The sequence below is a fragment of the Lissotriton helveticus genome, chromosome 3_1 (genome assembly GCF_964261635.1).
Source record: "Lissotriton helveticus chromosome 3_1, aLisHel1.1, whole genome shotgun sequence".
Classification (NCBI taxonomy): domain Eukaryota; kingdom Metazoa; phylum Chordata; class Amphibia; order Caudata; family Salamandridae; genus Lissotriton; species Lissotriton helveticus.
In genome coordinates, this window is record NC_136061.1 from 1,196,430,808 (window position 1) to 1,196,446,984 (window position 16,177).

At 41.6% G+C, this 16,177-nt stretch overlaps 1 protein-coding gene across 2 annotated transcripts in view; it reads left to right on the forward strand.

The window, feature by feature from the left end:
- The window catches only part of LOC144823366 (uncharacterized), a 282,597-nt gene that overhangs the window by 79,054 nt on the left and 187,366 nt on the right, over nt 1-16,177 (forward strand). The gene's annotated exons all lie outside the window — the stretch shown is intronic.

Consider the following 16,177-nt stretch of genomic DNA (forward strand, 5'->3'; position numbering starts at 1 on the left):
AATCCAGTGGCAAAGTGAGCAAGGTACTCACGTCTGAGCATACCCTGCCAACTTATGGCGAACAAAGTGGTACAAAAGGGGGTGGTGATGGACAGAGCATCTGAACCAATCACACACTCACACCCAGTCAGCAGATCTGGGTTTAATCCATCACCGTTCTTTAGCCCACTCTGCCACCCCAGTTCAGACATGGCCATATGCAAATCAGTCTGACCCTGTGCCTCATGGCACAGGGTCATCCTCCTGGGGATAATCCTCCCTGGGGAAGCTTTTAATTGCTTTCATAAAGTTCCCCAGTGCAATTGCTATGTCAAGATTAGCTATTTCTGTAAGTTAAACCGCCGCCTGAGTCCGTAGCCTTGTATCATATTTTAAAAATATTGGACGAAGGTATCGTTTACGCTGGTCTAGTACTGTTACACAGTCTAACAAAATGTGCAATATGTCCCAGTGTACATTTACAGGATCCATCATGATGTTACATTTCTGCGTCTAATTCCTCATTTACCAGCCAGGGATTTATACCAATTCTTATTCTTAGAATCTCCTGTCTATACCAATGGTTAGGTAAGATATTCAAGTAGGGGAACCAATTTTCATTTAACCATGATTCCCTCATAAATTGTACAGATTTTTTCATACTCAGATATTCTATATCAGCCCTTCTAGAAACTTCTTGTCCATGGTTTCTAAGATCACTCTTAGTGAATTCTACGTGCAGAGATCCTGGCAGATTTTCACCTTTATATTCTCATTAGCCAATAATATTTTCTTCCTTGCCTCCCTAGTCCATTTTAGCTACTAGATTGGATCTCCTTTCTGCATCATTGTGATACCTTCTGGCCTGTCTCTGTATCCGGTCGTTTCCAAAATCTAATTAAATCATTTGAGACTGTATGCTCCAGGCAATTGTGCCTATCTCGGTTCTTGTTGCCTGGATTATCGACAAGCGTGGTAGTGTCAGCAATGCTTTCAGACAGTTCTATTCCTCTAAATCTCAATCTTGTTTGCCACTTAGATAAAGGATTTCTGTTCCATGTTGTACTTGTGGGGGTATCATTGCGCTAAAGGCCTTTTACAACGGTCTGTGGGACATGTCTCCATAATCTCTGTTAAATTTTTTCAAACCCCAGATCGATGTAAAGGCTTTAGCTTTCTGCGCTTCTAGATGAGTGTGCCACTTCCAGGTACTGTCAAACCATAGCCCGAGATATTGGTATTCATTCACTGTTCCCAATTTCAAGGCTCCTAAACACCAATTAAATCTAGTATCTCTTTTCCCAAAGTATAATATTTTTGTTTTTTCCATATTTAGAGTTAAAACATTTTCATCACAGTACTCTCTAAAACCATTTAACTTCCTTTGGAGGCCAATATCAGTCTGATCCAATATCACCCGATCGTCTGCATACAATAGGCAATACACTTTCTTGCCATCCATTCTCGGGCTTGCACTTCTTTTGACCTCTAGGGTTGCCGGTAAATCAGCTAAAAATATAGCAATGAGTGAGGGGGCCAGCGCACAGCCCTGTCTAAGGCCATTCTCAATTGCTATTTCTGGCGTCAAGGATCTTCCTGTATCTCTAATTACCTGTGCCCAGTTTCCCCTACGTAGCTCTTTTATTATGGCCAGCAAATCTTCGGTGATATTTTTGTTTACTAGAGTCTATCAAAGACAGTTCTGGTCAACTGAATCAAAAGCAGCTCGAAAGTCAACGAAACAGCAGCACAGCTTACCATTTTGTTCTATTGACTTACCTGCCACTGCCCACAAGGTTAAGCAATGATCGACCGTGGAGTGGCCTTCTGTTCGACTGGTACAATTGAAAACTGCTCGACCCAGTCCTTTAGTATATTCAGTATTATTTTTGCAAACACTTTTCCCCCTATATCTAGCAAGTTAATGAATCTATAGTTTTGTGGTGCGTTCATATTGCCCTTTTTATGGACTGGTCTTATTACTGTTCCCTTCCAATTCTTAGGTATTTTCCCTACGTCTAGGATTGCCAGAAACATATGAGATAAAAAACTCGCACACCAATTCAACTGTGTCTTTATTATAATTGCTGGGAGGTTGTCTGGTCCTGCTGCTCTTGTTAACTTTAGTTTAGCTATTAGTTTTTTTACATTTGATTCTGTGAAGTCTGGTTTTAGTTCTTGCATTAGCCCTTGCCAGAACTGGGGCTCTTCTTCTTCTAATTCTCTACAAGGGCTGTACAATTCCTTCGGATACTTCTCCCATGCAGCCTCTTCTACCACACAATTCATTGCCACCACAGGGTGGTCAGCTGCTGCTTGTACCAGCTTCCAGAACTGTTGTATATTTTTCGTTTCAATAGATTCCAGAAGGTTTTCCCAGTATTTATCTTTATAGGCTCTTTTTGCATTAGTAATTAACTTTTTATATTCTCTTTTCAATTTTTTAAGTCATATTTTATGCTAATTCTTCTTGTTACTTTCCTTATCTCTTTTTTTCTTTAGACATTCTACAGAGAACCATTTAGGTTGTCTTACTGGGATTGTATGTTCATTTATTTTATCTTTTTTTAATTCAATTCAAAGGCATTGCACCACTTGATCTATTTTTTCCTCATACCATTCCAGATTCTGCCCCCGACATCTCCCAAAGCTACCTTCTGTTGTAGTTTCCCTAATTTTTCTATGTATTCATCCGTTAGTCTAGTAGTCACTCTTTTAGGATACTCAACTTGTTGTAAGATTACTTTATCTCGGGGTTACGGGTTTCTCCCTTGAATCTCCAACTGCAGGGGGTTATGATCACTACCTTCCTTTCAGAGTAACTTAAACCCACACATAGTCTATTGGGCAATTGTGTGTGCCTATTTTAATTTTTTTCTTTGCTGGGCAATCTGATTCTAGTCTGCCATTCAGGCAGAATAGTCCCTTTGTCCCTAGATAATTTCCCAGTGCTTTATCCTGTCTTAGGGGTTCACCAGCTGGAAAGGTTGCTTGTTTTATTTCATATGCCTCCAAAATTTCCCTGTGCCAGAGATCTACCTTATTTGGGTTCAATTTATGGTTAAAATCCCCCATAATAAAAAATATATCCGAACCATACTTTTCACATAAAGAATCTATATCTTCATTAAAATGCTCCAACTCAATTCCATATCCCTTGGTGTCCCCCCATTGCATATACACATTTATGACAATTACATATTCATATTTTTTGTCTAAAATCAACAGAGATAACCTACATACGAGTAGACATTTACATTTTACATGTAATAATGTCACATTCTTTGCTACTTTTGTAGACAGGAGGGTCATAATACCACCTGCCAGACGCCAAAACCATTTTTCTTGGCCGGTCGATGGAGCTGGAGAAAGCCGTCAAATTTCGGGGTTTCGTCGCATAGCCAAGTTTCTTGCAGACGCATAATTTCCACATTCTTTGCTAGCTTATTTAAACATTCTTGTTTTGTTATCTCTCCAAGACCGTTTATATTCCAAGATAGGAAATTAATGCTATGCGACACCCCTTCATCCTATTCCACCTCACTTAAGCTTCCATCTTCATCCGTACCTTCCTTATACCACTGAGAGGGGCCAGCAGGGCTACTTCTTTGATTCGTTACCCAAAGAGTTATTGATTGCTAAGTTGTTAACTACTATATTCAGAATGTTCATAGGAAAAGGGAGGTGCACTCCAATAAAGTCAGTTGTGCAAATGGTTTGTGTGAAAGTTCTTTTCTTTATTTATTCTTTTTGTGAAAAACCGGCACAGCCAACGAGTTTACTAACTCACACACTTATTTGTGGGAACACGTGATCCTTTGCTAAAAGCCCTCGTAGAACTTCTAAAATGTCAATTTACTAGCAGGCCTAGCATGGATGTTGCTGTATGTGAATGGGGGATAACTATCAGCCATAGAAGGGGAAGCGCGAGTGAAAAGCTGACCTGGATAATGCTAGCGTGCCTGCCTTAAAAAGACTGTGTGTGTATAGCATTCATGGCTTCTAGGAATGAGAGCCACCAGCTAAGGGACACATTCTGGATGGCTTTTTCTTTGATGCCACACACAACACAAAATGAGAAATATTTGAGCTTTAGTTCAAACGCATAACAAAACAGTGCACCAGAATGGACTAAAAAGTCAATTGCATTCTTCGTTAACTCTGAAGATTGTAAAGATGCCTTCAGATTGCCATCTAACAAGTGGCAAGGATCTCTTACAGGCAGGCACTTCAGCTCAGGTATCGATTTTGACAGGTCATCACACAACTTTTTCATATACGTAGCTGAATCACTGTAAATACAAACAATACCACTCCAATCTTAGTTGAACTTGGTAAGAACGTTTTGCAGCAGCATTCCAAGTGACACTGCATTCCATGTTTTCCAAAAGTCTGGTGTCATGTTTTCACCAGTATCCCAGATGCTTTGTGACTGCACTCTTTTCACATATACCTATCACTATACCTTGCATTGAATGTTTAAAGCCTGGGGTGTTTGGCAATTCACCTACAGACTCACTAGCAAAAGTGGGCTGATGTATCAAGGGTTTTTACCCATTCTCTGTGAGTAAATGTGATGGTACATATTGGGAAAGATTCTTATGAAACCTACATTTTTCCTATCAGTGAAAGACTCAACCTTAGCCAAAAAATCCAATATGATTTAAATACAGTTTATCAAATAAATAAACAACACCTAAAATGCTTCTAAACCCTGTATCTTTAGACCAAAGACCACAAAACTGAAAAAAGGACGAAGAAACAATAGTTTAGTGACATTCCTAAACAACAAAACACAAGCAGAATAATGTTAGCCCAGTCTTTCTTACTGCTACCTTATATAACACAATTACATTGTATTCGCCCATTCTGGAAGAAATAAAAATGACTCTTTCACGCTCCTATTCCTTTCTTTGAATGGCATTTAGTTTGTGGTTGTGCAGGGGTTTTTTCAGTGTTTATATGTTTACACGGTGAGGGTTATTTCCCTTCCGATTAGGTTTTATCAGTTATTATAGGTTTAAACCTAAAACCGGACAGCCTAATTATATTGTACTTTGTGTTCGTAGATAAACACTCCTTTTTTCATAAAACAGCTCATCATCAGCAAAGAGGGTTAATATGACAACCACTTTTTTTTCTAGACCAATAATATTTAAATTATTTTAAATCTTATGGATCAATGATTCCATCAAGCATGCAAATAAAATGGTAAGTGAGGGACCTGTATTTGGTTACCCTTTATTTTAGCTCTTGAGTGTTCATAGTTTGCTGAGATATATTGTTTGGGCCTAAACTCTTTATGTCTAACAATTTGACCAGTAACATACATTGGATTCTGTAGAATGATTTCTCAGCAAATACATCAGGAATTATGCATTCCAGTATCTAACCCTAGGAAAATGTTTTGCCATGTGTGTTTGTTTTTGATGAAACATGATTGGAAAATGAATATTATCTCAGTCCAGCTGAAATTGAAACAGGTTACTAGAATTTTAGTATACATTTTTGCATCTAACTTTAGCAGAGCTACAGGACAATAAGAATTTAATTTTTTTGTCTTTATCAGGTTTTAGCAATAGAGTTAATGTAGAGTTAATGTAAACTGTTGTTGTATCCTTTACATTATCTATGTGTATAAAATAATTAAAGACTTTTGATAGTGGGCATAATAATAAATCTTCATTTGTTTTATAGCGAGAGGTCGTGAAGCTGCGTAGGTCCAGCATGTTACTACTAGGCCATATATTTTTAATCTAACTTCTGCCTCAGAAATAAGTCCCTCTAATTGTCCTACTAGCTCATGGTCAATCAAAGGAAATGATCACTCCGAAAAATATATTTAAATGTGAGTGGAGCCACTTCCTTGAGTCGTAGACGAAGAGATATATATCGGTCTTTTATAATATCTGGTTTCTTTGCCTGATGCCTACGTTACTGTTGCTGTCAACAATGTACATGATATGGTTTCATGGTAGAAGTTTTTTACATTTGTAGGCTAGCAAGCAATCTGCTTTATTACCACGCTCCTAATATTTTTAACCATAATAATTATTATTAGTTTTTGTTCAAGTAGCTTGCATTTAGATTCAGAATGTAAATGTACAAGCAAAGTAATTTAACATTCTAGAGTCTCAAATGCGCACCCCTAATCAACTGGGATTAGAGAATATTTTATAAAAAAAAACCTCCCCAAATCTCCACCCCCCCTAACCAACTGTAGAGCCTTCATTCTGTTCCAGTAATTTCATCCCATGCACTATGTGCCTAAGGCAGTTGGCTACATTTCTTGGTCATTTATATATACTGTTCCAAATGCACTCCCATAGCATGTGTACTTAGTCGGCTGAAAGGAGAGAGAAGAGATACCACACCAACCCTCCTCCCTCTTCAGAGCATCAACAACTTCACTGCTCTCATCTTTGGCAGGCACATCCTTGACAGTTTACCCTCTGACCATAACAACAGCCTTGGGCTCAGGATCGCTTCAAAATTGGTAGTGCTCACACTCGTGTGGTGAAACAATTTTTCCATTGCCATTATATTCCAATGACATGAGTACCAATGTGTTTCATCAGGTGGTTCTTTTTTCGTCCAAATCGCCGCTTCAGTTGCCTTTGCGGCTACCAAATAGTTCCACATCAGTATTTTATCACCTTTAGACTGATATTTCCGTCCTCCTTTCTCGTTCCCAGTAGAACATGAGCTGCAGCATTCATTGAAACCCTAAAAAGAATGGAGATCTTCTAGAATGTGTCTCCAAAACAGTTGGATGTTAGGACATTCCCATCAAATACGAAGCATACTTCCCAGCTCTCCACATTATCTCCTGCACATGGGAATAAGCTGTGGGATAGAATTTATGCAGTTTGGTGGGGTAAAGGTACCAGTCTGATATTAATTTAATGCGCTTCCATGCCTAAGGCTGGGTGTAGTTTCCGATGGTGAATGTCTAAAGATGCTTCTGTAAATATCTGGTATAACAAAGGCACTTAATATTTTCGAGGAATAGCATTTTTCTAAAAGTTTCAGTGAGCACGAGTTTCTTTTTTAATCTTCGTTTGTTTTGATGACAATATGTTTTGTGTTCAACCTTGAGTTTTCAAATCTGGATATTGAGAATGGTTTTCTTGTGTTTCATAAATCGGAAGCTGCTGTGCCTCAGTTTATTTCTTCACTTATGATTACCATTGTAGCATCCCACGTTACCTCGTTATCAGACATTTCTTAGAAACAGTGTTCCACTGTGTCTCAAATTTAGCCTTTTACAATCAGGTTTCTAATCACAGTGAGTAATCATGAAAATGTATATTCTGGTATATGAGTGGTACACATTCAAGTGCAATGTGTAATCCTTTTCAGAGATGTGTTGCCTTCACTAGATTTCAATTGGATTCAGATTTTCTCTGCCTTGCAGTAAAAAATGGTAGTAAGTAGTTTGAGAGTATATTGTGGATAGCGATCTGTTTATAAAGGGATTCAGCGTGGTTTTAAAGTCCCCTTTCAATACGAGTTCCCCTCTAAAAAACACTGGATACCAGGGACAAGTAAAAGGTGAACACTGTTATTAGGGGCCTAAATCACAAGCAAAGTAACCTCTCAATAAATATGGGCTGCTCTGAGGCCCAGAATTCTATTACAGGACGGGAGGCTTCGGATTATGCTTCTCTTTCATTTATTACTACTCACAGCAGGTAATGAAAACGTTTCATTTAACATAATATACTACATTTCCCATGATGCTTCTCACTACATCATATCCTGTCTGACCTATAGGAGTCATTATTTCCTGTTCTTGAGCCTCTTTCTTTGCTGCTCGCGTAAAAGTTAAGGGCACGTCTGTTCTTATATGCAGATATATGGTTGTTGCATGACTGTGATTAATTGTACGAGTGCGCGCTTGCATAATTGTACTATTAAGACTAAATATTTTAATTGTCTTGCTTGGTAGTTGATTACAGTGCGAATCGCACCGTGCCGATATGAACCGATGAGGCACATGTTGAAAAGCTCCAGCTGGGGACAAGAGTACTGCACAGTTCACGGCAGTAAATATTGAAGTGCTAAGAACTTCTTGTGCTTCTTTCTGGCCTCCCTTGTCAGCCTCAGTGCAGAATTGAGCCTTCGATACCGCCCGACGTGCTTATCCCAGATGGGCTATTTTTGGGCTCTTTTTGGGTTACGCACACCGTACGCGACCCGAAGAGCATTTCTCCTACGACGATCTGCAGGAAACTCCTTCGTTAGCCTGCTCTTGTGACGCTTGACCGGCTGCAAGAGCAGTCGTCCCTAGAGTGAGCACACGCTCTATATACAAGTTGTTTATTGGCTCTTACGCCCTATTTGGGCTGGAATAACGGGGATCACAGCAATAATGAGGAGCTAGGTACTCTGGGTGTTATTCTGTGTGCATGTGGGTTGGCTCCCCCCGTACTCCACCAAAATAGTCTTCCTTGTAATACTTTTCATTTGATTATACTATAAATAGAAATACATCAGGACAATGGAAGACTGGGTCAGATAGGAGGAGGATCATCTTTATCAAGAGGAGGTACAGGAAACTTCCTTAGAGGACAACATTGTTGACGCTATGGACGCCTCGGAATCTGCGGATCCCAACCAGAGGTAATTATAGAATCAGACGCCAGCCGTTGGGGCTGGGGGGCACGTTGCAGAAATATTTCCATCAGAGGAAGATGATCCCTTCGGGAAATAGACTCCCATATCAATTTTCTAGAGTTGTTAGCAGGGTCGTTTGCTATCCGCACACTATCTCTCAAGCAAAGTCTCCTGTTGCATCCTCCCCATGATGGACAATACCTCAGCAATGAAATATATCAACAAGTGGGGAGGTACGAGTTGTCTCTACTAGTAGAGATAGCAAAGGACTTCTGGCACTACTGCCTGAGTCACCAGATCTCGGTAATAGCAGAATACATTCCAGTTCAAACGAACACTCTAGCGGACTGGAACTCCAAATTCCTCAAAGACTACAGCGATTGGCAACTCCAACCCCAGATAGTCAATTGGCTGCAAGCAATATGGGACAAATGCGAGATAGATCTCTTTGCATCCAGATTAAACCGACAGGTGCAGAAGTTTTTCAGCTGGAGGCCGGATCCGTTAGTGATAGATGCTTTTTCTCAGCAATGGTCAGTGGGTCAGAATGATACATTCCCTCCATTCATCTTGATTCCCCAGGTGGCAACACAGATAGCACGCCTACGAGCGGAATTGATCTTGGTGACCCACAGGTAGAAGTCACAGCCCCGGTTCCCAGTACTATTGGAGATGAGCTGTGACTTCCCCAGGATTATCCCGTGGTCTGCAAGGTTGCTCCAGTGCCCTCACGGATAGTTGCATCTGATGGTGACGGCGGAGCAGCTGTCTCTGATGGCATGGAGGCTTTCCAGCAACAGTGGGAAATACCAGGAATTTCGGACAAGGCTTCCGCATTTTTTAAACAAACCTGGGCACCGTCCACAAGAAAAATATAGTCTTCAGCCTGGAAAGGCTGGGTTTGCTACTGCGTGGAACGGCACGTGGATCCCGTGGGGGCAGATTTATCCCACGTGGTAAATTTTTTATCGGACAAGGCTTCCAAGGGTTTAGCATATCGTTCCGTAAATATTTGTAGATCGGCTATCTCAGCGGGTCACATGCAGGCGGATGGCAAGCCAATAGGTATGCATCCAGTCGTATGTAAGTTGTTAAAGGTCATCAGAGTAGCTAACCCACCTAAACCAAAGTATTCATCCTGTGGGACGTTTCACTAGTTTTGGCATTGTTTGACAAATGGCTGGCTAATAGTCTATTGTCTAGAAAACAGTTGTCTTCCAAACTTGCTATGTTATTATGTTTATCTGCCTGTAGACGTTCATCAGATGTATGAGCATTGGATATTACAGGTAGAGTATTTACACCAGAAGGTGTTTGTTTTAATATTACTGGTAGGAAAAAAGGTTATCACGTAGTATTGAATATAATGCTTTTCCCAGTAATTAAAAATTATGTGTTGTCCAGTTCCTGAAAGCTTATGAGGAATGTACTCAGTCTAATAAACCAGAAGGTTCAACGCAATTATTAATTGCATTACAGAAAATATTTAAGCCGGTGTCAGCGGCTACTATAGCCAGATGGTTAAAATCAATTATGCAAGAAGCTGGTATTAATACTCAGATATTTGGTGCACATTCTGTTCGTGGTGCCATGGCATCCAAGACATATATGTTGGATTCAACTATTCAGGATATAATGAGATCTGCTGATTGGTCTTCAGAGTGTACTTTTAAACAATGTTATTGTAAACCGGTGGATGATATATCCTTAGTAGTATTCGATAAGCGTTAAACAAACATAATCCGAAGCCTCTGGTCCTGTAATAGAATAAAACATTTGCTAGCATTCGCTGCAAGAAATTTCAATTCTATTCAGGACATGGAGGCGAGGATTATCCCACAGGGGTAATATTACAGTATCTGTAATAATTGCCCACCCAATGTATTTTTTCTGTTTAAATAGAAGTTACAGGTTTTCCTATGTTTCATGCCTTTCAGATTCCGAAAAGAAGACGGAATAGATGTACTTCTGGTTAAAGAAGATGTTGTCGTTCCAGTTGGGTTATGGCTCATCCACGTTGGAGGATAACAGTTTGGACTTGTTAATGCTATTGGACTAGATTGAGCAAAGAAAGAGTCTCAAGAACAGGAAATGGTGACTCTTACAGGGTCAGACAGGATATGATGTAGTGAGAAGCATCATGAGAAGTGTAGTTTATTGTGTTAAATGAAACGTTTTCATTGGCTGCTGTGAGTAGCAATAAATATAAGAGAAGTATAAACCTCGCCTTCGTGTCCTTAATAGAATTGAAAATTCTTGGTGCGAATGCTAACACATTTTTTTATTCCCCCTGTGTTATCTCTAAATTGTGCACTGAAGAAAAAAGGAATTCCTCTTCATGTTTAAATTGACACCATTTTATTCTTGATGAATGCATGCGTATGAACTTTAGTGGGAAACCAATATGATCACATTTTCATTCTGTCTTCTCTTTTTAGATGAGTTTATTATAACACTGATGTGTTTGTTTTTTAGTGCACAGCTGTAGGAAAGTAGAATTTGCTTCAATGGTTACCCCCACTTTTTGCTTGATGTAATGCTGTTTCTGACTAGTCTGACTGGGATCCTGATAATCAGGACCCCATTCTCTCCACTGTCTCCTCTAAATTGTTATGGTAAATACTTAGGCGCATCCCAGATTGGATACTGGGGTACCCTTATAGGTCCCTAGTATATGGTACTAAGGTACCCAGTGCATATGTACCCCAGAGTTACACCTTAGACTGAAGCATGTATTATGCCACCTATGGGAGACCATTTAAACTATCATTACAGGCCAGTAATTGCGAGCACCACTTACAGAAGATATAGTTTTCCCTTTATCTAGGGTTGCTGTACTTAAAACCTATACGTCACCCCTACAGCAGGCCTTTTCAATCCTGAAGGCAGTGTGCTAGCTTCTAAGTGTGAGAGTGCCCTGAATAAGCAGGACAACCCTACAGCCTTCGGAGTCCATTCTCCTGTGTTGTAAGTGAGACAGCCATATAACATATAGAGGGCACCGCGTCATCTCGAAACTGGCTGTAACGAACCGGGTCATGTTTGGTATCAAATATGTTAGAATCATACCCCCACACCATAAATGGATTTGGGTGTATGATCCAAGCACTGTAAAGGCCCTCCGTTAGGCCCTCAGTGCTCCCGGTACCTGTCTTCTAGACCCAGACAGCACAATATGGCTGCTGCCAACCAGAGATACAATTCTGCCCTCCTGCTGCTGAGCCAAGATCGAGCAGGGGAAGGCAGAGCAATATGCATCCTGTCACAGGGAGGTGTGACCACCTCCCAGACAGGGTTTAGTGTATTGGGACAGGGTGGGGGCGCTTGCCAGCGCCACATAGTTTGCGTGCAGGGCACATTTGGTGCCTTCTATGCATAGTCCAGTCCTACACTTCACACGACCTCCATGGGCAGTGGCGGCTGATGACGTTTGAAACTGGTGGGCTTAAAATGGAAGCATGACTTCCTGAGGTGCGCAACTGTCCTGAAGGGTGTCTGGAGGGTGTTTCAAGGAGGGGTGCTAACTGAGGCAAGCAAGACGGTTCCCCACTCAGCTGAATAAATAGAAAAATACAGAGATAACAGTAATTCAGTGTGTCTCTGTTCCCCAGTGCCACTATTCTATTGTATCTACACTTCTGAAGGATTATAAGTGCACACTCAACACAATCTGTGCCTGGAAGACATCTGTACTTGAAGCAGGTGCCTTGATAAGGCTGTGAGGAGAATGTGCTGAAAGATTAATCTGGTAGGACACTGACTTGAGAGCTTGAAAGAAATCTGTTCCACGATATCCGAAGTACTGCAGGAACTTGAAGAGATGGAAGCATTGTAGGAACTTAGAGAGAATGGATGCTTCAGCAGGCTGGATGTGGTAGCACCTTGCAAGAACCTGGAGAGATGGAAGTACCATAGGAACCTGGAAGGAGGGAATAGATGCAGGAGCCTAGAAATTGGGGACTACTGCAGGAAGAGCAGCACCACAGGAGTCTGGAAGAGGGAAGGGTTGCTATAACTAGGCATGAGTCAAGTGCTGCATGAATCTGAAGGAGCGAAGTGCTGCAGGAAGTTTGTTAGCGAGCAGTGCTGGAGGACTCAGGAAAGAAGGAAGCAGCAACAGTAGCCAGTGCAAGAGTAGTGCAGCATGAGCCTTAATGGCGGGAAGAGTTGCAGGACGCTGGGGTGAGGGTTAAGGTGCAGCAACCTGGAACAAGAGTACTGCAGCAACCTGGAAGAAAGGAGTTCTAGAGGAAGGTAAGTGCTACCAAGCGCCAGGATACCCGTAGGGTGACAGTTTTGCGCTATATAAGTTTCTAATACAATAATACAATACAATACAGGAGCCTGGGGAGGCATGTGCTGCAAGAGACTCGAAGAAAGAAAGGACTGTTTGAACCCAGAAAGAGAAAAGGGAACTGGAAGCCTGAAGGGAGGGACAACTGCAGGTAACTGGAAGGACTGGAGCAATGCAGGAGCATAGCAAACAGAAACGCAGCAGAAGAAGTCTGGAACGAGGGAGGCACTGCAAAACATTACATACACTACAGAACAAAGTGCTTTAAATGCCAGGTGAAATATTGTGCTAGATCACCCACGATGGTGGTTTGAAGGCGTTAGAATGACAGAAGGGTGTGCTGCAGAGAGAAGTGATGAGAGAGGGTGTGTCCAGAGCTGGCAAGAAAGGAACAAATCGTGCAGGACCCTAGAGGCCACAAGGAGGGAATGTGTCAGGCATTTATTGGGACGAAGCTCAAGAATGGGCTTACAGTGCAGGCAAGAACCTTGAGATGATGATGAAGGAGTTCTGGCAGAGATGCCGCACAATAACAGATTCCTGAACGAACCATTTCTAATGGGGGCAAGTTTACTTGTGCTGATATTCCTGCTGTCACATAAGGAGACTGAAAACGTGGCAGTGGTGCTAATTTGATGATTCACTCACCTCAAGCAGCCTGCAATTCAGAGCCAGGAGACGGAGTGTTAAAGTTAAACGTCTTTGTTAAGCTCTGCAGCATGAATTCTCTTGCAGAGTTAAATCAGCTGGATTCCTTGGCTGCGCACTTTGGTGGAAAGTTGTGAACTGGATTCTGCGCAGTGAGTCATCGAACCTAGAGCTGATACACTGCGCAGAATCCGGTGCTCAGCATCCGTCCTGCATCCTCTAACCCCACCTTTCCCCAACTCGTCAGAGTGGGGTGGGTCTGTGAGGCTCCCTTAACACACCCCACCCTGTGCTGAGTTAAGGTAAGGTGGAGTGGCATGGTTCCAAACTTTGACTGACAGAAGCCTCCGGCACTGCAGGGCTTTAGCCTGAAGCGCCCAAGGCTAACTTTAATAAAACGGCCTCAAGGGGTGGAGCCCAACCCAGGAGTCGATTGCTATGCGGCCTCATGACCTCACAGATCTTAGGGATGTGAGATTGTCAGCCCGGCAGTTTGTTGGTGGCAGCCTGAGAAGAAAGGCTGTGCAAAGTGCGCATGCTTGCCATCCCTAGGGTTAGTGAGTGTGACAGATGGTGAGTGCTGCGTGTGTGGAAGAGTTAGTTAAGTTGTGTGTGCGTGCATGTATGTGTTAAGAGTGACTGTGGCCACAAGTGCTAATGCAAGTGTGTGTGTCTTTTATTACCATTACGTTTTCCAGTATTTAATTTAAGGTAGAGAGACAGCAAAATAAGGACAGGGCGGCGATCTTACGCCCACTAGGGGGAGCTGCCCCTCTCCGGGGGTCTCTTAGATACTCACATTTGGGTAGTTCCTTGTGGCCCCGGTACTTCTACGTCCTCTGACTATTGTCTTGACTCGAGTCGTGGTTCGCATACCACTATTTTAGTATATGGTTTGGTCTCCCCGTGGGGACCACTGTGCATTCTGTGCAACTTACCTGTTTCTATTGAAAAGAATTGTGTATATCTCCAGCTAGGAGATATCTGTATGTGTTAGTTAGTGTATTCTAATAAATAGATATTTTTATAAATACACTGTGGTTCTTTTTCACTTAATCTATAAGATTATGTTCTGGTAAAACAAGCTGCTTTACACTCCTTCTGGACTAAGCCTGAATGCTGCTCTCCACAGCTACCACTTAGAGAGCTTTCTGAGGTTGCCTAAGACCACTGAAATCACCATAAGGGTTGTCCGGATCAGTGCAAGGTTTCCACTTACATAAGTGTGCATCATATACTGAGCCAGCCTCTCACGGCAACCATTTTAGTAATGCACACCTTTCTATAGGGGAATTAGGTCCCTAGATGAGTGTCAATATTCACAAGTATGTATGAAATGCTTATGGTTGGATTTCAGCAGGAATATCCGGTTGTCTTGATGACTCAAAGTTACTGAGCATTTTCAAAATAATTGCCGTTATCTTGAGTCTGTGCCGAGCCATCTCTCGGTTTAAAGTGGTCTTAAATGGCCTGTGTCATTGCTCGAAATTTGTGACTGTCTTGTGCTAAAAGCCCATGCCTAGAGGAAAGACAAAGTTAGTCCATCTAAGCCCTCCTTGTAGCTGTAAATGCTTAATAGACGTACTTAACATACAATACTGGGTGGGTGTGAGATTTGCCAATGTTATCTAAACAACCGTTTATCCATCACAGGATGAGCCATAGAACATATTTGTTTTGTGTTTTCTTCTCCATTGTCATGTGACTTGTTGTTCTCTACTAGTTCTAAACGTTCTTCATTCATGTTAGGGAAGACCGGGGTGTGCTGGTTTGAATTGTTTAAGATATAGGATATCCTTTGCTTCTTCTAGACTTGGGCTCTACTACTAGTTGCTGTCTGGCAGATGGAACTTTTATGAACTTTTCCCACTGTGTCGGAAAACTAATTTATACTGGTGGTAGTGGATCATGCCACCAGGTATCCTTAAGCTGTTCCCCTTAGGACTGTACAGCTCCTGCAGTAGCAAAGGCCCTCATTGGTGTCTTCACCAGGTTAGGGTTTCCTAGGGAGGTGATGTCAGACAGAGAGTCAAAATTCATGTCTCCATACCTCTAACACATGTGGAATGAGTGTGGAGTGCAGTACAAGATTACTACACCCTACCATCCACAAACCAATGACCTTGTTGAAAGGTTTAAGAAGTAATTGAAGGGCATGAACATTGGGCTCCCTGAAAAACTCAAAAGGAGATAGGATGTCCTCTTGCCATGCAAAGCTCTTGATCATCAAAAGAAAATCATGTACAGAACCTGGATGGTAGGATTGGCAAATCTCCTCTGCCGAATGGTTTTGGTTCAAGATACTCTTCTTGAGTCAATCATAGGTTTACTGTTGCAGATCTCAAACTTTTGAATAGAATATATTTTCAGTGGAAACTATATTCCATTCTGGATAGTCATGGGACAGTACAGGATTTTATAGTTTTATTGCACTTACTGACTATAAAAAGCTATGCTTGCTTTAGAGGCAGACATATTTATCAGATGACATTCAATAATAGCTATTGAAATAAAACGGCAGCATTTTTGGCAGGCAAAATAAGAGGTTTGCATTTGGATTAGTAGCTGTGGGGAACACTAAATTATGTTGCAAGTCCCAGAAAGGCATTCCCCAAAGTAACCCTCTTGTTTAAAATC